The sequence below is a fragment of the Nannobrachium achirus genome (assembly GCF_963921795.1).
Source record: "Nannobrachium achirus genome assembly, chromosome: 7".
Taxonomy (NCBI): Eukaryota; Metazoa; Chordata; class Actinopteri; order Myctophiformes; family Myctophidae; genus Nannobrachium; species Nannobrachium achirus.
Window position 1 is genome coordinate 6477077 of NC_137816.1, and position 25261 is coordinate 6502337.

Sequence of the window (25261 nt, forward strand, 5' to 3'; positions counted from 1 at the left end):
AATTCAGTTGTTTTATATTCTCAAAGGTGTGACCAGGTGTTCATGGGAATTAAAATCAAAACACAGTATTACAAGAAAATAATAAGCTGAAGACCACAAAGCCTGTTACGGTATGTGTGGAAATAACACCCAAGATCATTCAAAAATAACACTGCAGTGTAATAAACCGGAGACGTGCCCTGGCAGCCAGTGCCATGAAAACACCCTGGAGGCCGCTGTGGAGACAGTACTCCATATCAACAGAGAGCAAATTAAGGCTCTATAACACCTCGGTCCTAACCATCCTTCTCTGCGGAGCAGAAACTTGGCCTCTTAACAAGACCCTGGCTGCCAGAATCGATGGCTTTGCGCTCAATAGAGGGGATAAAATGGCAAGATATGGTCTCCAACATCATGCTGTGGGAACGCACCCAACAGCCCCCCAGCGTCCCGTCTGGCAGCAGGTATGGCCACCTCAAAGGACTCCCCCCTGATCACCCTACTCACGCTATACTCCACTTCCAACCAAAAGATGCTGGCTGGAAACGAGATGGATCGATGCCGTCACCAGGGATCTACACCAACTGGGCCTGTCGAGTCCCTAGCACTGGACCGACCCAAATGGCGAAGGATGGTGAAGCTGATTGGCTCTCTACACATGGCGTCGCCCCAGCCGCCGAGCAAGAGATCTGATGAAGACGATGATGATGATGGGTATTTGTAACTCTTCTGAAGTGAATAATTTGAAGAAAAAAAAGAAGAAAAAAAAAAGGAAAAAGACAAAAGAAGATAGATATTACAAATCTACAAGGTGGAAAGTACATACAGAACCTCTGCTGTGTTTCTGTTTCTGTATGGGAGACATTGTGCCGTGATTTCTTCCCCCCAAGACATAATCGTCAGGTATTATGATTATACTTGGAGGAAGTTTTTTTTCTTCAAAAAAGTGTACGAAAAGCAACTGCTGCCCAATTAGGGGACCCATCTTTTTTTTCTTCTTTCAAACACCGCCCTCTGCTGTTTTTTGTCCTTCACAGAATCCGTTCTTCTGTTCAAGAATGGCTTCTGCATTGCATGCTGTATCTTCCACATTTTTGCAGACTGAGTCACATAACAATCTGCTAAGCACCCTGGTCTTCCCATGGAAAAGGGGTGCCATGGCATTGGTCCGAAGGTTCATTAGTCCGAAGGTTCATTAGTCCGAAGGTTCATTAGTCCGAATTTGTTAAGAATACTATGCCTATCTCTAACCCTAACCCTAACCCTAACCTTAGTAACCTTAAGGCTTGTCTATACTTCGACCGAAATGTTCGGTGAGTTGTGTTTTCCGACGTGCAAATTTCCGAACTCTCATTCGGTCTAATGCTTTTCAGAAGTTACGAGGAATATAATTTCATGGTCGAAAAGGACCTTTTGACCGAAATCTTCGGTTTCGGTCGAAGTATGGAGAGCCCTTTAGACTTGTGAGCCGTCCCCTGGAAGAGGAACTCAATTCATTTACTTAAGTAAAGGCATCAATACTGCAATGTAGAAATACTCTGTTACAAGTAAAAGTCCAGAACTAAACGTGTACTTTATTAAAGTTCAAAAGTATTTGTGTTGCTTTAAGCAAATGTTAAATTTATATTATTTTTACCTGAAGTAATTCTACGCAACATGTTTGTATTTCTATTTACATGAGGAAGGCTTGTGAGTACTCTATTGTGAAGCTCTGTTCCAGTACATTTTATTTTGAAAGCTCCTTTTGCATGTGGCCAGAGCCACTTCCTGTCAGCACCATTTTGATGCAGCAGTGCACAGAGAGACAGACCTGTTTGTTCAGAGCTGTGAGCCTAAAAACAACCTAACCCACTTGGAAGCATTTTAGAGGCAATGTCGTAAGTTGTATTGCTGATTTCAGTTATTGTAACTCTCTGTGAACCCTTTGTGGCGTTTTGTGAATGTTTATGTTGTATTTGGAAGTTAATTATTTGACCATGTTTGCTGCTGTCTGCAGAGCAGTGCCTAGTGCACAGGTGTTTATCATTCTGCTAATCACTTTGAAGTGTGAATAGCCAATTAACTGGTCACTTTGAAGTGTGCCCTGTAAATCTGCTACTTAACTGGTTTCATTTTTACTCTGAAATGTATGTAATGCTGCTAGTTAAGAACACACACTGAATGTTTGTATTGTTTATTATTTTACAGTTTTCACCGTCATGTCATTGAAGAAGTGCCAAAGTAAATGGTCATATCTTACACGGACTCTGTCTTCATTGGCTGTGGTTTAACTTGGTGTTAAGTGACAGTTCCCTACACTGCATGAGAACACTACAGTATTGCTATCAAAATGTACTTAAAGGACCTACACCATGAATTTTCACTTTTTCTATTTTAAAACCTTTTTTTGGGGTCCCACTGGCACCTTCTATCCTCACAAAGTCCTATTTCTGACCGTTGTGTCTTTCTCTGGTTTTGGGCAGACAGAGATGAAAAGCTTTCCACGGGTTCTCAGAACAGTGCTGTTCTGAGAGTTGACGAGAGTGACGTCACTCTCGGATTCCCGTTTTTTTTTCAGAGTTTTTCAAAACTTTTTTTTTTCAAAAAAATGCAATGCAGAGTAAAAAAAAAAAAAAAAAATCAAATTTTTTTTCTTCAAAACTTCAAAATAAAATAAAAAAATAAAAAAATTCAAAAAACTTTTTTTTCAAAAACTTTTTTTTTCAAAAACTTTTTTTTTTTCAAAAAACGCTGCCTTGGGTTCGTCGGAAAGCTGCTAAACATGCTAGGGTCGGCGTACGTGGTCTCGTATGCGGCACGGAGGAGCTGCTGGGAGCGCAAGCGAGAGGCCCAGGGGACTAACCCTAACCCTTTTTTCTTCAAAACTTCAAAATAAAATTAAAAAATTAAAAAATTCAAAAAACTTTTTTTTTCAAAAACTTTTTTTTTTCAAAAAACTTTTTTTTTCAAAAAACTTTTTTTTTCAAAAACTTTTTTTTTCAAAAACTTTTTTTTTCAAAAAACTTTTTTCTTTTTCAAAAAACTTTTTCTTTTTCAAAAAACTTCTTTTTTTTCTGGAAAAACCCCACTAGATGCGCCCCTGAGCAAACAGAGGCCGTTTTGGTATTGCAGCTGGAGAGCCTCATTATAGTAGAGCTAGAACAAACAAAAAGAATGGTCAGAGTGTTTTTTGAGGGTTAAAACCTGTCTAAGACTCAATTTTGAGCATATATTTATACAAAAAATATAGTTTTAAAAGCATGGTGTAGGCCCTTTAAAGTACCAAAAGTAGAAAGTACTCATTATGCAGAATGTCGCATTTCACAAGTTTTGATAAAGAAAAAATATAATATATAATATAATATGATATTGTACTTGTGTACAGTAATATTGTACTTGTGCACAGTACTTACTTTACACCACTGGTTCTTTTCCAGATTATTATTATTATTTATTTTTTTCACTACCCTCTGCCCTGGATGGGGCACTCTTGTCTAGACTACAGTATTTCCGTATATTCAACAGATGGTCCGATAGGATTCAGAAAGTATGGAATGCAGCCAAAGGAAATGCACAATGAGTTTGGGGTTGGCACATATCAGCATATTTCAGGCCAGCCTGGCATCAGTGGTAATTCCCAAGGCAGGGTGAGCGATGACACTGCAATATGCAAAACAACGTAAGTTATTTAAATTGCTGTAACTGTACACACTCAGCAGCTTTTTGAAACGTCTTCTATTTAGGATGCAGGAAGGCAAGGTTGCATGTGTTAAACCACTGGCGCAGGCAGTTAGGCCACACAAATAAATAATGCATTCAATCTGATCAATTTTCACTGACGTTTGTTTGTTCGGAAGAATAGTACAGAGGAACCGTACACACATCCTCTGGGTTATGATGATGCACATGTTTATCAGCCTAGAGGACACAATGAGATGCATAGCATTTAGAGTGATTTACAACCCGAACGCAGCTATCGAGTTTCTGCCTCCGCCTGGAGCTGAGGTTGCTGTGAATATTGATGACCTTCGGATTGGCATTTAACGGTGAGAGAATGCACCAGACCACACGCGGAGCGAGGGCTTACATTGTAACATTTCTAGCCCAATTAAAATGCAGCAGCCCTCTCTTCCGAGGAAAAGCAACTCCGGCACGAAGCGTTGGTTGAGGTTTTGAGAGTTGTCACTCGCATCGGCTCTCATGTGTGGGAGCAGGCCAGGGGCGTCACAAGGGGTAGGAACGTGGGACTGAGTTACTGGGGCCCAAGGTGGAGGGGCCCTAATATATTTATCTATCGAAAAATAGCAGATATACAAGCTCACAGCGCGGCACCGAGTGCCGCGCTGCGAGCTTGTAGATCTGCTATTTTTTGAAAAGGTGTGAAAATGTGTGAAAATCTTTGAATATATGTACTTTTTAAGCGAACATTTCCAACTCAAATTTTGCTTCTGGGTGGTCCCTGGAACTAAATATTTTGAGATCGGGGTGCGTGGCCAAATACACATCATCTTGGGGGTCCTTGACATAGGTTTCTTGCACACATTTTCACGATTTTTAAAAAATAGCAGATATACAAGCTCGCAGCGCGGCACTCGGTGCAGCGCTGTGAGCTTGTATATCTGCTATTTTTCAATAGTTAACATTCATGGGGGGCCCGCAGTGAATCCTTGTACCCAGGGCCCAGAATTTGGTGTGACGCCCCTGGAGCAGGCACTTTCATATGGAAGCCATCAGCGCTTTGCTCCAGGCCCTGCCAATCACACACGGCTCTGACTGACTGCTCCAAAGAGAGCGTGTTCCCCCCCCCCCCCCCCCCTCTCCCCTCTCCGATCCCTCGCACGACATGCCCTATTCTTGATTTCTCCGATATCCGATCTCCTTAACAGGCGGTGACAGCCCCTGGACTGAGCGCTGTTATTGTGTTGTGAGCTCAAAAGCGCACGACTGCGCCAGCGCTGCCTTGGGTTCGTCGGAAAGCTGCTAAACATGCTAGGGTCGGCGTACGTGGTCTCGTATGCGGCACGGAGGAGCTGCTGGGAGCGCAAGCGAGAGGCCCAGGGACGTGCTGGGCCTCTGATTCAGCCCGGGAAAAAAGAGTTGGAGAGGCCCTCATTGCGCGCTATAGAGAGATCTCTCTCTATAGCGCTGCTGCTACTCAAAGATTTGCCATTTCAGATCATGACAAGTGACAAGCCAGTGGGCCAATTACATGAGTTATATTTTGTCGTTGTCGGGTGGAGACCTTGTATGTCCAAAACCGTTTGTTTTGTATTTATCATTTAAAAAATGATTTAAACTAGTGAAAACAGCCGATCTACAAGCTTGTGTGTGCTTGTAGATCTGCTGTTTTCACTACTTTTGTGCGACGGCCTTGTATGATGAAGCAGGTCTTTGCCTTGCGAAAAAAATTACAAATTTGAGACTTGGAGATACAAGGTTTCTGCCCGACAGTGACGATTTACTTTGTTGGCCTCCCAGCCCCCAAAATGGAACAATTTTCTTTTTTTTTTCTTTTTCTAATGGCCGGCCTGGACCGGCCGGGAATGAACCGGCCGTTCGGGTGTCGTCCCGCTTTTCCCAATGACCAGCACGTCCCTGGCTGGGAGCGTGAGGCCTCTCCACATCGCTGAATGAATGGCACTCTGGTGAAACTCTGCAGCGCTCAACCCAGAGCACACGTGGTGAGAGCCATTTTGTTTCCTTATCCTGTTGTCTTCTCAGCCATATACCTGTAGCTGAGTGGTCAGTGAGCCCCGTCTGGGAAGCCACGAGGCCCAGGTTGTCCCAGGTTCGATTCCAGGCTGGGCCAGCAATGTGTTGATTTGTGTGTGTGTGTCCCTGAGCAAGACTCTTGTTCCCTATAATTGCTCCCCGAGTGCCATGGAAAGGCTGCTCTCTGCTCCTAGTTGTTACAGGAAGGGTAAATGCAGAGGACACGTTTCACTTATGTGCAAATACACAGTGACAGACAAACACCCCAAGGAGTGGGGGCTATTCTATCTATCTGTCTGTCTGTCTGCCTGCCTGCCTACCTACCTACTTACATGTACTGTACCTACCTACCTGCCTACTTAGGGTATCTACAGACACATGTCCTCAGCACAGCCCATAGAGTTTTGGTTCTGATTCCTTTTCATGATGGCACACGCTCCAGATGCTCATGAATTACCGTATACTCTCTCTCTCTTTGTGGTGTGCGTGCGTGCGTGTGTGCGTGCGTGCGTGCGTGCGTGCGTGTGTGCGTGTGTTTGACTGGCATAATCAGCTCTGAACAATGACCACCGGGGAGGGAATACTGAGAGTGCAAAAACACTAAGAGACGGAGTTCATTGAAATTCACAAACATGGAGGAGCTCTCTCTCGTGGCTCAAGTCCTCTTGCCCTTGACTCCATCTTATCAAAGCAATAACCCATTTAAGTGTGATAACAGTGGGAGTGTTGTTAGTGTTGTGATGCACTGCATGTGCTGAGTTTGACCTTTTTATTGACCCACTGTCAACAAAAAGCAACAGTTCTCTGTTCCTCTTTAGGCAGCCAACCACACTACAGTGTGTAGGCCAGGGGTTTTCAAAGTGGGTGACGGGGCACCCTGGGGTGCCGCGATGGCAGTCCAGGGGTGCCGCGAGATCATTTGATAATATTTGGAATTTATTTGGACACTTGAAAAAATATTTAGTATCATGTTAAACTTGAAGTACAAAGTTATTTTCAGTCAGTTCTAACCAAAATGGCTATTATCTCAACGTTTTCCTCGCAACATAATCACTAAAATATCGTCACTGTTGGGCAGAAACCCGAAACCCATTTTATAGATGATGACTACAAAACAAACGGTTTTGGACATACAAGATTTCCACCCGACAACGACGATATGCTATAAATATAAGGAAAATATAAGGAAAATTATAATGCAGGGGTGCCTCGGATTAAAAAAATATTTACGGGGTGCCCTGAGACAAAAAAAGTTTGGGAACCCCTGGTGTAGGCCCCCTGTTGTATTTAGTTAGTTTTATTACCAGCAAGACGTTGCGCACGTGCACATGGGCGTGTGCTGCACACATCCGCCTGGGTGACAGCAGAATGCTGGTCGAGCGCTGGCGCTTTGGCATGGGATCAACTTTGACCAAAAAATGCACAGACCTGGTTATTTTCCCAAATATGGAGATGACTGACGTCTGACATCATAGATGTTTGATGTCAGAGACCACATGAGACTGACACAATATGTCCATATATGGGCATAACCCGGTTATGGGCTTAATATTGATGACATCAGGGATCTCCTGAGATAGCAAGGAATATATATATATATATATATATATACTGTATTATATATATATCTTCTGCACACTGTGACGCATGCACGCACGCACAGGATCTGCAGGTTTTTATAGTAAATGTCACAATTATTATTATTCCATAGCAAAACGGTGCAGTCGCTTTCTTTACGAGACTCAAGTTATTCATCATTTCCGATTTAAATCAGAGAAAAGAGAAAATCCTATTTCTCTTTTTCCCTATTGGCATCATAGCAGGTTTGGAACACATGGCCAATAATGGATTTGGAATGGGGTCTCGAATGGATCACATCTACCGCCTAGTCGGATGTAGATGTGGGTCAGCAAAGCATGAATGAAAACATCTGCTCCACTGTGTATCTACAGCATACATGGGTGGGTCTACTAACTCCATTGTGTGTTTGACTGGCATATTCACATTCTGTCCTGACCAGGTTCAATGTGATCTCTGCTCCACTACTACAAAGCCAAGCTATTGCTGTTCCCAGGGCTGTGAGCTTACATTTCCCATGCTCTAATGGTTTATATGTTCCTTGCTAGATCCAACAGCCCACATAACAAGCTGCATTGGCCTCAATGGCCCTCTCCCTTTTTGGCTTAACCAGCTGATCCAGCCAGACTGACTGACTGACTGATGAAGTTCAGCACTGGTCGGCCAGTTGGCCTAACAACAGACTAGCCAATCGCAGGGCAATTGTTCCTCCAGGCTATGGGATGTATCCACAGTTGGCCTAATGACTAATTCACTAATATGATTGCAGATCATATAGTTATTATACAGTATAGACCTTTTTCCAGAGTGCTGCCGTGTAGCTGCGGTGTCGGTGCACAGCCACACACATAAGTGCCGCTTGACACCGAATATATGGTTGCCGCTCGGAGAAATCGGTCTATAAACTAGAAGGTGGACAGCCCCACCCCCAGCCATTTCATTTCAAAGTTGCTCAGTTGCGTTTGAAGCGCGCGGAAGAACGCTCTGCTTCCGCGTTTTTCTGTGAGTGCCCAAATGCAGAAGTCTTGAGCACCGAGCAGGTGCACTAGGGTATGCATTAGCATTAGCAAACGCACGCGCAGCAGCGTTTTAACTGCTATCCCAGATTTGACCACCAGGCGACAGCTTGTTACAGATCAATCGCCGTCTCTCCAGGATGTATAGTGAAATAAGTATGAGTCTATGGCGTATGGCGGGGCCTGGCTTGTGAACGCGGCGGTTGGATGTTTTCCTGGGGTACCACTAACATCGCTAATTAAATATGTGCTTCACTGGAAGCCCTGTTTGAATGAACGTCAACTCCCACTTAAGACTCAAGCAATTCCATGCACCCAATTCAGCCGTGTCTTCTCAACGTTAACTCAAAGCAGACTCGAACAATATTGCACAGGGTAGCGTACACACGCAGCTCAGACCAGTTGATTGTCGAAGAGAGGATATCATGTTGCAAAAAGAAGCAAAAAAGAGAGCACTATTCTTCTCTGCAGTAAAACAAATCCTGCTGATGGAACTTTATAAGGAGTTCTGACATGTAGCTGACCGTCTCCTTGGGCTATAGGATGTAAACTAGGGGTCGACCGATATGGGATTTTCATGTTCGATTTCGATATTGATAAGTTGTGATCAAAGAGGCCGATAACCGATATTATGAAGCGATATGCATTTTAAGTAAAAAAATAAAAAAATAAAAAAATGTATCCCCCAATTTGAAATAGTGGTTAATTAATTTATATATTTTTCCCATCCTAAATGTCTAGAGGCTCACATCTAGTTGCCACATACTAGAATAGCGTTAAAAACGTATTCCGCAGCAGGAAATCGGTGAAAATCAGTAACCAAGATGCAAAAAATAAATAAATTATAAAAAAATATATATCGATTATTTTTTCAACTTTTTTTTAATATCGATATTTTGCAATATTAATAAATGTCATGAATATCGACTTCGATTATCGCCCGTTTCGATAATCGGTCGATCCCTAATGTAAACTCGTCACTCTCCGGGAGATGGGATCCAAAAGTCATGGCACTCACACAAGGATGATGTACAGTAGATCCAACACAAATGTGTATGTGCTCCTGTTTTTGAGCTGTGATGCTGGAAGGATTTAAGCTCCAACATTTGGCTTTGTCCGGGCTCTTAAGTGTAAACTACATCTGGCCTACGTCTCGGCACAAAGCGCTCAAAGTTTGTTGTCCGGGCTCTGAAGAATCTGAAGGATGTTATTTGTTTCTGTTGCTGTGTATAGTCATGGCTGCCAGTTCCCACCTAACGTTGTGTGGGAGTTCAGACTGCTCCAGACCGTACTGAATGACCGCTAGTTTACATAACGTCTGAAGACTGGGACTGAAGTCTAAGATGTGCAGGTTGTAATTATGAAAGAGGAATATGCGATCTCCCACAATGCAACAGCACATCCTAAAGCTAAAGAATAGGCCTAGATTTCCCCTTGGGCTCAACCTTCATCCAGGAGAAAGTCTTTGGATTGAATTTCCACACATCACAATTGAGCTTGTCACCACCACACACATGTACAGATCTCCATTGTAGGCAAAGGCTGATAATGACCCCAGCGTCTTTCTGGATGAATCTGTGCAGAAGGTATGCTCAGACAGCAGTTGGTCTCTGCTGTTGAGCTTGGAAAATCCGCCCCCCAATACAAACATCTTTGTCCCGATGATGGTGGCAGAGTGAAGTACTGAAAGATATCCCACAGTACCTCTGGTGTTGATTACAGACCAGACCATTGTGATAGCGTCCAACATGTAGATTATCTTGTAGGGATCATTAGTGGTTCCAGTCAGCTGTGTGTGTCCTCCATAGATATACTGTCCGAGAAACAGGCTGAATGGAACTGCCTAGCCTAAGGCAGGGGTTTTCAAAGTGGGTTACGGCGCACCCTGGGGTGCCGCGACGGCACATATTTGGAATTTATTTGGACACTTGAAAAAAATATTTAGTATCATTTTAAACTTAAAGTACAAAGTTATTTTCAGTCAGTTCTAACCAAAATGGCTATTATCTCAACGTTTTCCTTGCAGCATAGCACTGTCGGGCAGAAACCTTGTATCTCCAAGTTTCAAATGTGTACGTCTTTTGGTAAAGCAAAGCCAAAACTAGTGAAATCAGCCGATCTACAAGCAGTGCTTGTAGATCTGCTGTTTTCACTAGTTTAGTACATTTTATAGATGATAAATACAAAACGAACGGTTTTGGACATACAAGGTTTCCACCCGACAACGACGATATGCTATAAATATAAGGTGCTGGGAGTGAAAATTATAATGTAGGGGTGCCTCGGATTAAAAAGATATTCATGGGGTGCCCTGAGACAAAAAAGTTTGGGAACCCCTGGCCTAAGGAACAGTCCCAGATACCTCCGGCTTGAACCATCTGTGGGTGTCGACATCAAATGCATAAAGAACAAACGTTACAGTCTGGGGAATCCCTCCCCAGATGTAGATGGCATCTTCTATCAGCACAGCTGTGTGGTTAAAACGACCGGAGGGAACCTCAGGGTGACGTTGTCCTCTTCTAGTTGTTACTGGAGGCAACTTCCTCCTGTGCAAAGACACTGTGTTGAAGACGTGGACATCAACAGGGACGTGCTGGCCATTGGGAAAAGCGGGACAACTCCCGAACGGCCGGTTCATTCCCGGCCGGTCCAGGCCGGCCATTAGGAAAAAAATCTAAATAAAATGTCGGCCTCGTTCCATTTTGGGGGCTGGGCGTCCAACAAAGTAAATCGTCACTGTCGGGCAGAAACCTCGTATCTCTTTCGCAAAGCAAAGCACCATGCAAGGCCGTTGCACAAAAGTAGTGAAAACAGCAGATCTACAAGCACACAACGCCTCGCGGTGCGAGGCGTTGTGTGCTTGTAGATCGGCTGTTTTCACTAGTTTAAATATTTTTAAAAATGATAAATACAAAACAAACGGTTTTGGACATACATTCCACCTGACAATGACGAAATATAACTCATGTAATTGGCCCACTGGCTTGTCACTTGTCATGATCTGAAACGGCAAATCTTTTTGTAGCAGCAGCGCTATAGAGAGATATCTCTCTATAGCGCGCAATGAGGGCCTCTCCAACAATTATTCCCGGGCTGAATCAGGGGCCCAGCACGTCCCTGGACATCAATCTGATCCAACTCGTTCCATGCAACTGAATACACCTCGTCTCCCACTGTCACTGCAGTGGGAGAGCCTCTCCATGGTCAGATGAGGTTTTGGAGTGGTTCTAACCGCTCCTACATGTGGCTTTGTCTGTTTGTATGTACGTATGTCCCACACTTGAGTCATTGGCCAAGCTTCATGTGACGCTTAATGAAATTAACTAAAAAGTACCGCTCACTTAACACTGGGTGTGATTATTATTGTTTTTTTCATTCAGCCTAGGTAGAATTTCAGATGACTTCTTGTAGGGTTTGTGTGGTACATTTCTGTGACTGTTTGGAAGACCAAGTGAGATGTATCTTGTTATACAGTCGCTACTACAACCTGAACCTACAGTCAATAAGGAACATAATGAATTAAATAGATACCTTATCAACATGATTATTAACAGTACGGGTAGTACAGTCAATGGTTGTGCTAAAAGCATAACACAAAAAGACCCATGGGGCTTGTTTCCATTGTGGTCCATTGGACTTAATTAATCAGTAAATCATTATAACAGGGTTCCCACAGTCATGAAATTCCTGGAAATATTTTGAAATTAGAAAAATATTTTCCCAGTACTGGAAAAGTTTTGGAATTGATCAAGGGTCCTGGAAGGTCCTGGAAAAAATAACTATGCATTGTCTTTCGTTATTTTGTTTTTTGTTAATACTGAAATTACAAATTAAACATTGGCCAAATTGTCAAATATTAGAGGCAGAAATTGTGAAAATAGCAGATCTACATGCTCACTCGCAACGCGAGGCGTTGTGAGCATGTAGATCGGCTATTTTCACAATAAAACCGTGTTATACAAAATTCCTCAACTCTCTTCAAATATTATTTTTTCGGGGGTCACAGCCTGAAAAGATTAAGAACCACTGGCATACACTACCTGTCTTTGGGCATTGCGCATAGGAGTAAGCGACTCGTTATTGAGCTGAATTATTGATATATAGTCCTGGAAATCGGGTTAAATATTCTGGAAAGGTTTTGGAAAGGTTTTGGAAATTAATTGGTAAAGATGTGTGGAAACCCTCTTATAATAAATAAAAACATTACAAATACACTACAAAACATCGGAGATCTAGAGCAGGTGTGCATCCTCTGTGTGCTATTTGAGCCATGGATGCTCAGCTGTTAGAGATAACTAATTTTAAAAAAGAACCAGCGACACTCCAAAAATAACGATGCAAGACAGAAGGGTCTCGGTCTCAGATGCTAAACTTTTTATCTGGCTAACAAGTCTTGGCCATTAGCCTTCCTCAGAGCAGATAGCACTTTGATCTGTGCATCCATAACTCTCTAAGGAGCTGGAAGAAATAACACCAGCCTACATAAGGTTTGTACGTCCCCTTCACAGCACAAATATCCTCACTGCACAAATGGGATTCGGGTTTAATTCATATGCTGCCAAAAACGAGGAACCCGAGAATTTCGCGATGTACCACCCTGCCACGCCCGAGGAACCCGAGAATTTAAAAAAAAAAAAAAAAAAAAAAAAAAAAAAATCATTTTTTTTCCCCCAAAACATTTAGTAGGCATGATAGCGATCGCGAAATTGCATGTTTAACCCCCATAGCAACCCCATCTTTCAAACATGGCAGCCATCTTTGTTTACATTTTAGGAAAACATAATGGCTGCTATCTCATGAATGCCTGAACGGATTTCCATTCGGATTTTTTTGTTTGAAAGCTGGGAGCAATGTGGACACACGTGGTGCATTATCTAGGCATGGGTGTGCATGATCCGTGCACTATGAATTACATGGAAGTCTATGGAGACAGTTTGGCATATGAGAGTACGAAGGTATTGTTAAATGGCAGCAGATGAGTTAAGAAGCTGCTCTTTTAATGGCCAGGCACCGTAGCTTTACCCCTGACACACATTACTACACCCGGCCCATACCAAAATGTAGAACCTCATCGTTGTATTACAGTTTTTTTTTTCGCAACCTTTACAGTGGGTTACTGGTCTATCCGTCGCCATCTCTAAAAGGAGGTCTGTAGCCACCTTGTGCCGCCTAGAGGTACCTCTGTCAAACACGCCTTCAAAGTCTTAGCCACGCCCCCTAGAAATGTGATATTTTATTTCAACCTGTAGTGTGGCTGTTCAGCCACGGGGTGGCGATTCTTCAATTTGAGTCGACTATTCGAGTCTATTACTTGTTGGTTACTTGTTGATGGTTATCTCTACCTGCATTGTGAGCTTGTAAATAGTTTCTTTTCTTTTCTGTGAGTGTACTTCTGTCCCCAATTGCTTGACTCAATTTGTTACTACTTTAGATTTCCTTATCATATTAGACTCTGACTTTCCTTCTTTACACTCTGATGTCAATTTCACATCACCTTGTTGTCAAAACACAACACACAATTTTCAGGTTTGCACACACTTCTCACATAAAATCTCAAAGCATCAATCCACAACACACAAATATTAAAATCTCGGGTAAACATTTAGACCTACAGTCAATAAAATGTTGTGTCTGCATATTTTGTCTATGAGAGAAGTGGGCATACACTGGGTCATTTTACAAAAAGGGAATTGGTTCATTTACCAGAGTAATTGTCATTCATTCAGTGTGTTCCATTTCTATAATTGTGAAAAATTTTGCTCTTCAGTGTTCTGTACATGCTTGGTAGTGTTCAGCCAAAAGCTTAGTTGTGTTTATTCAATGAATGGTATGTGTGTGTCATGTGAAAATATGGCTGTGTTTACCAAATGAAAACACGACTTCCATTTTGTGAACATGTTACAGTTTTTTTTTCGATTGCTAAAACACATTTTTCAAAACTGTACGTTCTTTTCAAAACTGCACACACAAAACTCCAAACATCAAACACAAATTGCTAAACCCTGGCATCCCTTTGCAAAAGAACTCTTTGCCATCAAATCTCTTAGCATGTTCACAAAATGGAACTTGTGTTTTCATTTGGTAAACACAGCCCTATTTTCACATGACACACACATACCATTCATTGAATAAACACAACTAAGCTTTTGGCTGAACACTACCAAGCATGTACAGAACACTGAAGAGCAAAATTGAAAACACAATTATAGAAATGGAACACACTGAATGAATGTCAATTACTCTGGTAAATGAACCAATTCCCTTTTTGTAAAATGACTCAGTGTATGCCCACTTCTCTCATAGACAAACATAAAACAGCACACAAATATGCAGAAAAAACATTTTATTGACTGTAGGTCTAAACGTAGGTCTAAATGCGAGGCGTTGTGTGCTTGTAGATCGGCTGTTTTCAATAGTTTTTTGCGACAGTCATGTATGATGTAGCAGGGCTTTGCTTTACCAAAAGACGTACACATTTGAAACTTGGAGATACAAGTTTTCTGCCCGACAGTGACAATAATTTAGTGATTATGTTGCGAGGAAAACGTTGAGATAATAGCCATTTTGGTTAGAACTGAGTTGACTGAAAATAACTTTGTACTTCAAGTTTAAAATTATACTAAATCATATTTTTTCAAGTGTCCAAATAAATTCCAAATATTATCAAATGATCTCGCGGCACCCCTGGACTGCTGCCGTGGCACCCCAGGGTGCCCCATCACCCACTTTGAAAACCCCTGGCCTAGAGTGCTGCATGAAGTCCTGACAGGCCTCAAAGCCCACATCTCCACAAGCCTCCTCCATGGCCTGAAGCAGTGGGACCTGGCTCTGAATTGCTCGCCTGACCCGAAAGTTTAGAGATTTGAATATTTGTGTGTTGTGGATTGATGCTTTGAGATTTTATGTGAGAAGTGTGTGCAAACCTGAAAATTGTGTGTTGTGTTTTGACATCAAGGTGATGTGAAATTGACATCAGAGTGTAAAGGAAAGTCAGAGTCTAATATGATTAGGAAATCTAAAGTAGTAACACATTGAGTCAAGCAATTGGGGACAGAAGTAAAGGTTGTGAAAATTGTGCCTAATTTTAGCTTTTTGTGTTTTAGCAATCGAAAAAAAACTGTAACAGATTTGATGGCAAAGAGTTGTTTTGCAAAGGGATGCCAAGGTTTAGCAATATGTGTGTGATGTTTGGAGTTTTGTGTGTCCAGTTTTGAAGAAAAAAAGAACGTACAGTTTTGAAAAACGTGTTTTAGCAATCGAAAAAAAACTGTAACTCCCATACTCCCATCCAACTCTAAATTCTATTATTTAGTTCAAGGTAGAGCTGAGTGCTCAATCTGATGTCTAGGAGCTTATGTTGTTGCTGCTACGGCCCAATGATGCTCGTCCCCAGGCAATGACACAGACACAGACAGACAGACTTACCAGCTTAAAGCTGGCAGACAGGTGACCAGATTGACGGATGAAAACATAGCCCAAAAAAATACCTAACAACTTTAGAACACAGACATCTTTTATGACTGAGATAATAGAAGACTTTGGTCATCCAACACCACAGTTTTAGTTATGCGTGGGGCTTTTTTCTATGCTTTGATTTTACCTAGTTTATCCCTAGTACACCCATGTGGTTGTTAAAAGCCTTTAATCTCTCAAGAACAGATTGGGTTGCCTTTGCTGTATTTTATGCCAGCCACTGTTTTTTTTTAGAAAAAAGGCTAATGCACACTTCAAAGTTTGGTGACAGGTGTGCAGGACAAAAAGTGCATATAATCAGAAGGAGATCTCTGATAGTGACATCAAAGAAAACTACCGAAACGTAGAATAACGAGCAAACATTTTTTTGGAGGTTCATGACAATGTGCGGGTCCTTTTCTTTGATGTCTCTATCTGAGAGAGAGAGAGAGAGAGAGAGAGAGAGAGAGGGAAATTGAGCAATAAAGCAATCAAGTGTTTATTGTCATTCTGACCCATATTGAGGAAATACAATTATTTCTCCAGTACATTCTTAGGCCAGTTTCTGGTGCTGCACACCAGACTTGTTTCACTGGAACAGATTTGTTGCCTCCATCTCTTTATAGAACAGGCAGCTACAATCAGTCACGCACGCACGCACGCACGCACGCACGCACGCACGCACGCACGCACGCACGCACGCAGTCCAATCTTCATCAGACTTGACACAAACACTGTTCAGGGATCTGTCATCAGAATAGCCAACCAGGAGGCACAGTCGCACCATTGCTCTAATACCAAACCTGGCACTAACATTGTTCAGAGATCCGCTATGACAATAGTCACACCTTGCCGAATGGTGGCCTTCAAATCTAGTGTTAAAAAAGAGCCTAGTTATTCCCTAACAGGTAGAATTTCAGATTACTTTTAGAGAAAGGGTAGGGTTTTTGTGGTACATTTTGGTGACCGTCTGGAAGACCAAATGAGATGGTCATAGTTACTACACAACCTGAACCTACAGTCAATAAGGAACATAGTGAATTTCCGTAGCGGTTCCATTCTAATGATCCCCGGCTCCTTCTGGCCTTGTGACGAAGTGTCCTTGAGCCCCTAACACCTAGTCTGTACCTACCATGGTTGCTTCTGCTGTCGGTGTATGCATAGGTCATATATGGGCAACTGGCGGCCCGGGGGCCACATGCGGCCCCCACCTTCACTTAATGCGGCCCGCTGATTAATACTGGAATACTGATATATTATTGATTTCAGCTGTTACAATTCCAAACATGACCTGCTTTAATTCTGACTAGTATAGTAGTATTAAAATGTATTTATTGTATGTCCAATGTAGGTATTTGTATTTAGGTTCATAAAGTTAACATGAGTATATAACTAAATGTGTTTGAAATTAAATCAAAATGTTACATTTCAGGATTCCAATTAAAAAAATAACAAATAATTCAGGATTCCAATTCAAAAGAAGCTAAAATAGCCGATCTACAAGCTTAAAACGCATCGCAGCGCGATGCGTTTTGAGCTTGTAGATCTGCTATTTTTTGCCTCTTTTGTATGAGATACTAGAAAGTGAGAGAGAATGTAGCAATTATGCAATGTGGCCCTCTGGAGTGAAGGTGGAAATATAGTGGCCCTCGCCATCATCAAAGTTGCCCACCCCTGCTGTAGGTGAATGTAACAGACATTGTGAAACCTCTTTGGATAAAGGTGCTATACTATAGCTATGCAGACCATTTTACCATGTTGTTTTCCACCCGTGTCTAGGATATGGTGGGACAGCTCTGGAGCGCTACACATTTTAAAGCCCGCGGTGGAGGACCGAGGCGTGTACCGGTGCACAGCGACCAACACACATGGCTCTGACAGCGAGGCATCTCACATACTGGTGGCTGGTGGGTATTTTGTCCTCTCTTTGTTTCTCAACCAGTGGTTATTGTTACATACCGGTAGCGAGTTTCTAAATTCTAGGAGAGCTAAGGCAAGGAGCGCTCGTTTTCACCAGCGTCGGCAGGTTAGTTTTACTAAGGTTTTACCCTTCTTATTATAACTCTATGGGTTTTACTAAGGTTAAGGTTAGGGTTAGGGTTAGAGTTAGGGTTAGAGTTAGAGTTAGAGTTAGAGTTAGAGTTAGGGTTAGGGTTAGAGTTAGAGTTAGAGTTAGAGTTAGAGTTAGGGTTAGAGTTAGAGTTAGAGTTAGAGTTAGAGTTAGAGTTAGGGTTAGAGTTAGAGTTAAGGATAGGTTTTGGTGCACCTCTGCCGCGGTCCAAGTGACTACAATGGAGCGCTCCCTACCTCCGGTTCAGCCAATCACAAGCTTCAAAAATGAGTGCGGGGCGGGGTTTTGCCTTAGCTCTCCTAGAATTTAGAAACTTGCATACCGGTATCTGCATTACTTAATTTAGTGTACACAATCAGAGAATGTAGAAGAATTGTTGTTTTGATCAACGTTGGCCTGTTATCTCTCCTATTGGTACCACATCAATACAGCATGGCATTGTGGACAACATTCTATCCAACGACATCAACATATTGTACGTCTAAATCTCATCTAATGGTGTTCCGTGGCTCAAAATCCTAATAAAATAACGGGGGAATTGATATTAAAGGAGCTATAGTAGTTGAAAAATGCTAAAATAAAAATAATGTTTCGAAAATATTTTATAAAAAAGATTAAGCTTCATATATGTGTTTCTATTCAAAAGTGACCACAAAAAGCATAATATAATGATAAAATAATCGTTTTGGCCATTGTCAGACTGACTTTTATTTATCGCTCTTCTAGGATTGATAAGGGATAAAAAAACAAAGTCGGTCTGACAATGGCCAAAATGATTATTGTATCATTATTTTACGCTTTTTGTGGTCATTTTTGAATAGGGTTAGACTAAAGTTGACTATAGCTCCTTTAAAAGGGTTGAAAACCAATGCTGTACATTAAAGAGACACTTTGCCAAATGTCTCCCTGAATCCTGTACATGCAGGATACTGTGATGACACTGTGACCTTTTGTTTTGTTTTAGTCTGTTCTGCATTGTGCAGCCTATTGTATACAGGTACTGTAGTTGTATTACTGTTGTTCATTATTGATTATGATTGACAGTACTTTTTCTTAATCTGTAGCTGTAACATAACTCCTTTGCTGCCTCTGGTGACTCAATATCCCCCACGAGAACAATAAAGATCTTATCTACCTGTGTGAACCATTTATTTTGACTTTTTTATATATATACCTATCACAGGAGTCACACCAAATTCTGGGCCCTGGGTACAAGGATTCACTGTGAGCCCCCCCGTGAAAGCTTTAACTATTGAAAAATAGCAGATATACAAGCTCAGAGCTTGTAGATCTGCTATTTTTGACGTTTTTGAAGTCTTTGAATATTTCAAATCCTTCTGAGTTTAAAAAAAAAAAAAAAAACATGTTTCTATGTCAGTGGTGCTCAAACTTTTTCATGTGAAGGACCACCAAAATGATATGTATTTGGCCACGGACACCCATCTAAAAATATTTAGGTCTAGGGACCCCCCAGAAGCAAAATTTGAGAAACAAATGTTCGCTTAAAAAATACATGTATTCAAAGATTTGCCCACATGTTCACGACTTTTCAATATCTGCTATTTTTCAATAGCTAAAGTAGGCTATAACATAATTAGGGCCCCTCCACCTGGGGCCCTACTAACTCAGTCCCACCCCCCCCCCCCCCCCCCGCCCCCCCTTGTGACGCCCCTGATACCTATACTTGAATCCCACAGAACCGCCCTCCATCGTGGTATCATGGAGGAATGTGTCGGATCAGGGCGTGGTAGCGGGCCGGAGCCTGAGGGCTGTGGTGGGAGGCCGGGTCACTGTCCGTCCTGGAGCCAACATCACCCTGGACTGCCCTGTCACTGGTAGGTCACTCTACTAGCTACAGTTCATTTCCTCGACTAAGGCGCTGTTCACGCTACGTCGTTTTCTAGAGAAAACGGCAAAATAAAATGTCAGATATGCTGTCCTTTTAGGTGCCGTTCACACTGCATTTGGCAACGAGAATTCCGCAAAAGGAAAAGTCAGATTGAGACGACAACGGTATTTTCCGGGGTTAAAAACGGAACGATCTTGAAACGCAGAGTAGGGTGGAAAAGCTGACTCCTCTCTCCCCTCGCGTCACTGTGTGAGCAACAGAAACGCAAGAAGCAACAACGCATGCTAGTCTTTTTCTCTCCTACTAATACATACTGATTGCTCTATTTACCATTGTGGCTTGCTGGCTGAGTGGTTAACGATTTGGTTTTACGTTCCGAGTGCCCAGGGTTCGCGTCCCACTCGGTCACTTCTTTCCGTCACCGCAGACAACCTTTTTTTTTTTCAGCGATTATTATTATTATTATTACATGATTTTCCATGACGGAGGCGATGAGCCGACTCAGCGCCGTTACCGAGTTATGTGAATAATTTAATTATAATAATAACTTTATCGCCCAAAAAAAAAGGTTGTCAGCGGTGACGGAGAGAAGTGGCAGAGCGGGACGCGAACCTGTGGCACTCGCATTATAAAATTATATTGTTAACCACTCGGCCAGCAAGCCAGAGTGCTTCTGTATGTATTAGTAGGAAAGAAAAAGATTAGCATGCGTTGTTGCTTCTTGTGTTTCTGTTGCTCACACGGTGACATGGACACTACATCATTTCGGCTGCATATGAACGCTTGATAAAAAGCAAACAGCAACAGCGATATCCCTGGACCCCGCCGTTTTCTCTACAGAGCGTTGCCGTATGTACGGTAGGGTTTTCCGATTAATCGATTTTTAATCGAAATCGGGATTTTGTCCTTTGGAAGATTTAAAAAATAAGAAATCGTAAAATCGATTTTCACTTTAATTAGGGTAATTCTTAGTCATTGGAGCCTTGCACGGGGCAAAAAGTGCACAGCCCGGTCCTCCTAAAGCAGGACGACAAGGTCCGACACCAAATTAATACTACTTTATCTCTGATGTGTAATTTCTTTGATGCACGTGCAGCGCACGTCAGACTGGGCAGGGCTCACCACATTAGATTCTGCTATTTTGCTATATAAAAATGTAAAAAGTAAAACAATAATAAAAAAAAAATCATGTCTTTGCATTTTTTAAATGAAAACAACATAGTTGAAACAATGTATTATTCTTTTACCAAAAAATCGAAATCGGAATCGAAAATCGACTTTTCTGAGAAATAAATCGAGATTTTATTTTTAGGCCACATCGAACAACCCTAATGTACGGGGCCTTAGATGACAACAGCTGCGTTGTTGGGGGTTGAACAAAGTGAAACCACCTTCCAGAGTGGAAATCTTTGACGACGCTCCGCCTCGCGTCTCCATCTAAACAGTCAAAACGGATGAAACGACAACATGTGATGTGAGCCGAGCCACACTGCACTGGTGAATGAATGTAAACAAGGAAGTAGTCTGTGACTGGTCTATCTGGCAGTGCGTCACCGCCATCTAGCGACATGGCATGCACACTACAGCATTTTCAGTAACTGTTGAGTGTCCCTCTAAATGTAGAATAAAAAGTGAGAACGCTACAGGTTTTCTCTAGAGACCGTTGTCAACTAAACGTGGCCAATTTTTTTTTTACAGAATAAAATAAAAAAATAACAAAATAAAATCTAAAAAAAACTAAACTATGATGACTAAAACTAAGACTAAATATGACAATTTCGTCAACAAATAAAAAGTAAAAACTTGACTAAATCTGCCATTACGACACCACCAAGGCCTGCCAAAATACTTTTCAGATGACTAAAATATGACTAAAACTGGATCACATTTTATTCAAATATCTATCAGGTATTGTAGCATTTCTACCACACATTGTTGGTGCCCCACGCCAAAAATGTAATGAATCTGTATGAACCTGGTTTTGCTGCTGAATTTAGCTTTCTAGTTTGGTCCTTCCAAATGGTGTTGAGATGCTGAAAGGTTCAGTTAGCTGAGGAGTAATGGTGTGTAAAACAAACACGCTATCCAGGTCTTTAGTGGTCTAGTTTGTCTGGCTATACAGGCTTTGCTGGGTCATTTGGCGTCCCCAGTCATCAGTTCGAATCACTCGTCATTACAAATTGGCTTGGATGCCATACACTGGAATTCCACACGTTGTTTTTTTCTGTGTATTTATACTAGGAAGGGTACAAGGAAGGATGATTTATTTAAGCAGTTCATTGCTTCTCACAGTTACAACCAGTACAACCCAAGCATTCTCCCACTGGGGCCTCAATGGGAAATTAAATACCATGTTCAAGGACTTTTCAGTTTTAGTTGCTGAGGGAATAGGGATACACTTACACAGTAAACTCCTCAGTGTTCATTTGTTCATTTCACCAAGAGTCTGCAAATGGTTCCATTTGTACTCTCTCTGGGTCAAATTGACACTCGGGGGTTTTACAGTGTACCTTTTCACTCAGTCACAGGGACATGCTGGCCATTGGGAAAAAGCGGGACAACTCCCGAACGGCCGCTTCATTCCCGGCCGGTCCAGGCCCGCCATTAGGAAAAAATTACAAATAAAATGACGGCCTTCGTTCCATTTTGGGGGCTGGGCGGCCAACAAAGTAAATCGTCACTGTCGGGCAGAAACCTCGTATCTCCAAGTTTCAAATGTATACATTTTTTCGCAAAGTAAAGCCCTGCTTCATCATACAAGGCCATGGCACAAAAGTAGTGAAAACAGCAGATCTACAAGCACACAACGCCTCGCGGTGCGAGGCGTTGTGTGCTTGTAGATCGGCTGTTTTCACTCGTTTAAATCATTTTTTAAATTATAAATACAAAACGAACGGTTTTGGACATACAAGGTTTCCACCCGACAACGACGAAATATAACTCATGTACAGTAATTGGTCCACTGGCTTGTCAACTTGTCATGATCTGAAATGGCAAATCTTTGAGTAGCAGCAGCGCTATAGAGAGAGATCTCTTTATAGCGCGCAATGAGGGCCTCTCCAACTATTTGTCCCGGGCTGAATCAGGGGCCCAGCATGTCCCTGCTCAGTCACATAATATTGCCAGTGCTGACTCCCCTCCAGCCAAAAATATGTGCCCAATAACCTTGATCAAGTAGGTTGGAGCTGAGAAGGATTGGGCCGAGATCCCAAACAGCCCTCTGAAGGATTCCTTATTGGATTCAGTCCTCATGCATCAGCAGCACCTGTCAGTGTTAGGCAACCTGTAGCTCAGTCTTATGCCTGGATTTATGCTTTGTCGTACAAAGGGGTCGCACAGCGAACATAGCCGATCTGCACGGCCACAACGCCTCACGAAAGCTAAGAGTCGTGGGCTTTCAGATCGGCTATGTTTGGCACGCAACACGATTGTGCAGTGAAATATAACCCGGGCTATGGACTTTGAAAACATTTATGAAGCCATTTGTGGTATATAGCCCATTAAATTCATAGCATGCAACTGCTTTACAAAATAGAAAGATCATAAATAGAAAAAATGAAGAAAGAATATTACAAAATAAGATAAAAACAAGCACATAAAGAAAAAATCAAATGTGCAGAAAACTATATATATATATATATATATATATATATATATATATATAAAGAATGGATAAGAAACACCACTGAACATCTGTCAGATTCATCTATTAATAATTTGCGATAAGCAAGGCAAAATAAATATGCATTAAGATTACGTTTAAAAATATCTACCGATTCAGATCAATCTTCCCAGATTGCCTGGCAGGGAGTTCCAGAGTGTGGGGGCATAAAAGCTATAAAAGCTGCCTCTCCATATCTCTTAGATGGAACTTACAAACATTCAGTGCCAGAGGATCTCAGCGACCTACTTGGTTCATGCCTTTCGATCATATCTGACATGTATTTTTGGTGCATAGCCATTAAAGGATTTATAGACAAATAGAATGAGCTCATAATCTATTCTAGAACAATGCAGAGGACGGGTCTGATGTATGCTCTGCGCTTAGTCCTGGTGAGGACACATGCTGCAGCATTCTGATTCATTCAATTACTTGTAATTCTTTTCTTTTTTTTTTGTTTGTTTGCAGACCAGCTAAAAGAGGGCTACAGTAGTCTAACCCAGTGGTTCTCAACCTGTGGGTCGGGACCCCCACAATATTTTGGGGGGTCTCCAGATGATTAACTTAATGTGCAACATTGTTTTATCACTCAACAGTAAACAAACCAGCATTAAGTTTACGTGTATAGAGGGTATCTGCAAATTACTAAAGTAACCATTTGGAGGACTTTTTAATACCTCTAAAATGACAAATTAAATATTGGTCAAATTGTCAAATATTAGAGGCAGAAATTGTTAAAATAGCCGATCTACATGCTGTAGATCTGCTATTTTAACAATAGAACCGTGTTATACAAAATGTAATGCTTCAGCTCTTAGTGTTTGTAGGGTAAGGGGGGTCCCCAGTTAAAATATGATTATTTTGGGGGTCGCAGCCTGAAAAGGTTGAGAACCACTGGTCTAACCTACTAGTAATAAAGGCCTGCATCAGCTTTTCAATGGCCTGAAAGAGAAACTGCCCATTCAGATCAAGTTTTGTACAGTCCCCCCACATTCTCAGGCCCCGAGGCATAGCTTTTTTCATCAATCCCTTTTTGGGGCAATGGACTGATGAATGGGCAGGACAATCTTTCAGACCCATATCCATACCTACAACAGACTTTATCTAAACCTTTTATGATTTGAAATGTGAGCTAGAAACGGACCCTGAGTGGCCAGCAACCTGTGTCTGCCTGCTTCGCTTCACTCTGCTGTTGATGCAGACATGGTGAGTCGAGGGAGGTACCGTACATTTTCGCCAGTGTTGTTTTTGACAGCAAATTTTGATTTAGTTTTAGTCAGTCTTTTGAATAAAATGTCATTTAGTTTTAGTCATAATTTAGTCACCTGAAAAGTTTTAGTTTTAGTCAAATTTTAGTCAACTAAATATCATAAGATTTTATGGCGACTAAATCTACAGTTGATTTAGTCAACTAAAATGTATTTTGGCAGGCCTTGTTGGCATCGTAATGACTGAATTTACACTTGATTGTGTGCTGAAAATAGCAGATCTACAAGCTACATTGTAGATCTGCTATTTTCAGCACGCAACACCTGAGAGCAACCAAACATAAAATGACTCTCTTCTCCACCAGTCCCTCTCTAACGTTTTAGTCTAGTTTTTATTTTGTTGACGAAACTTTCAATATATTTAGTCTTAGTTTTAGTCATCACAGCTTAGTTTTTATTTAGTTTTTGTCAGTGAAAAAAACGCAGTCGACAAATATTTTTCGTCATAGTTTTAGTCGACAAAATCAACACTGATTTTCGGGTACAGAAATGGCAGCAATCCTACCAGCAGCAGCAAACATGTATTTTATATTAAAATATTGGTGGCATCTGCCTCTAGTTTTTGTTTAAAGGTCCGCTGTCAGCCCCGAAATTATAATAGTATGATACAGTAGGTCATGTGGTCTCTCTCCTGTGTGCATCCTGAAACAGTCTGAAACTGTCTCAGTGTAATCTTCAACAACAGCTGACCAGTAC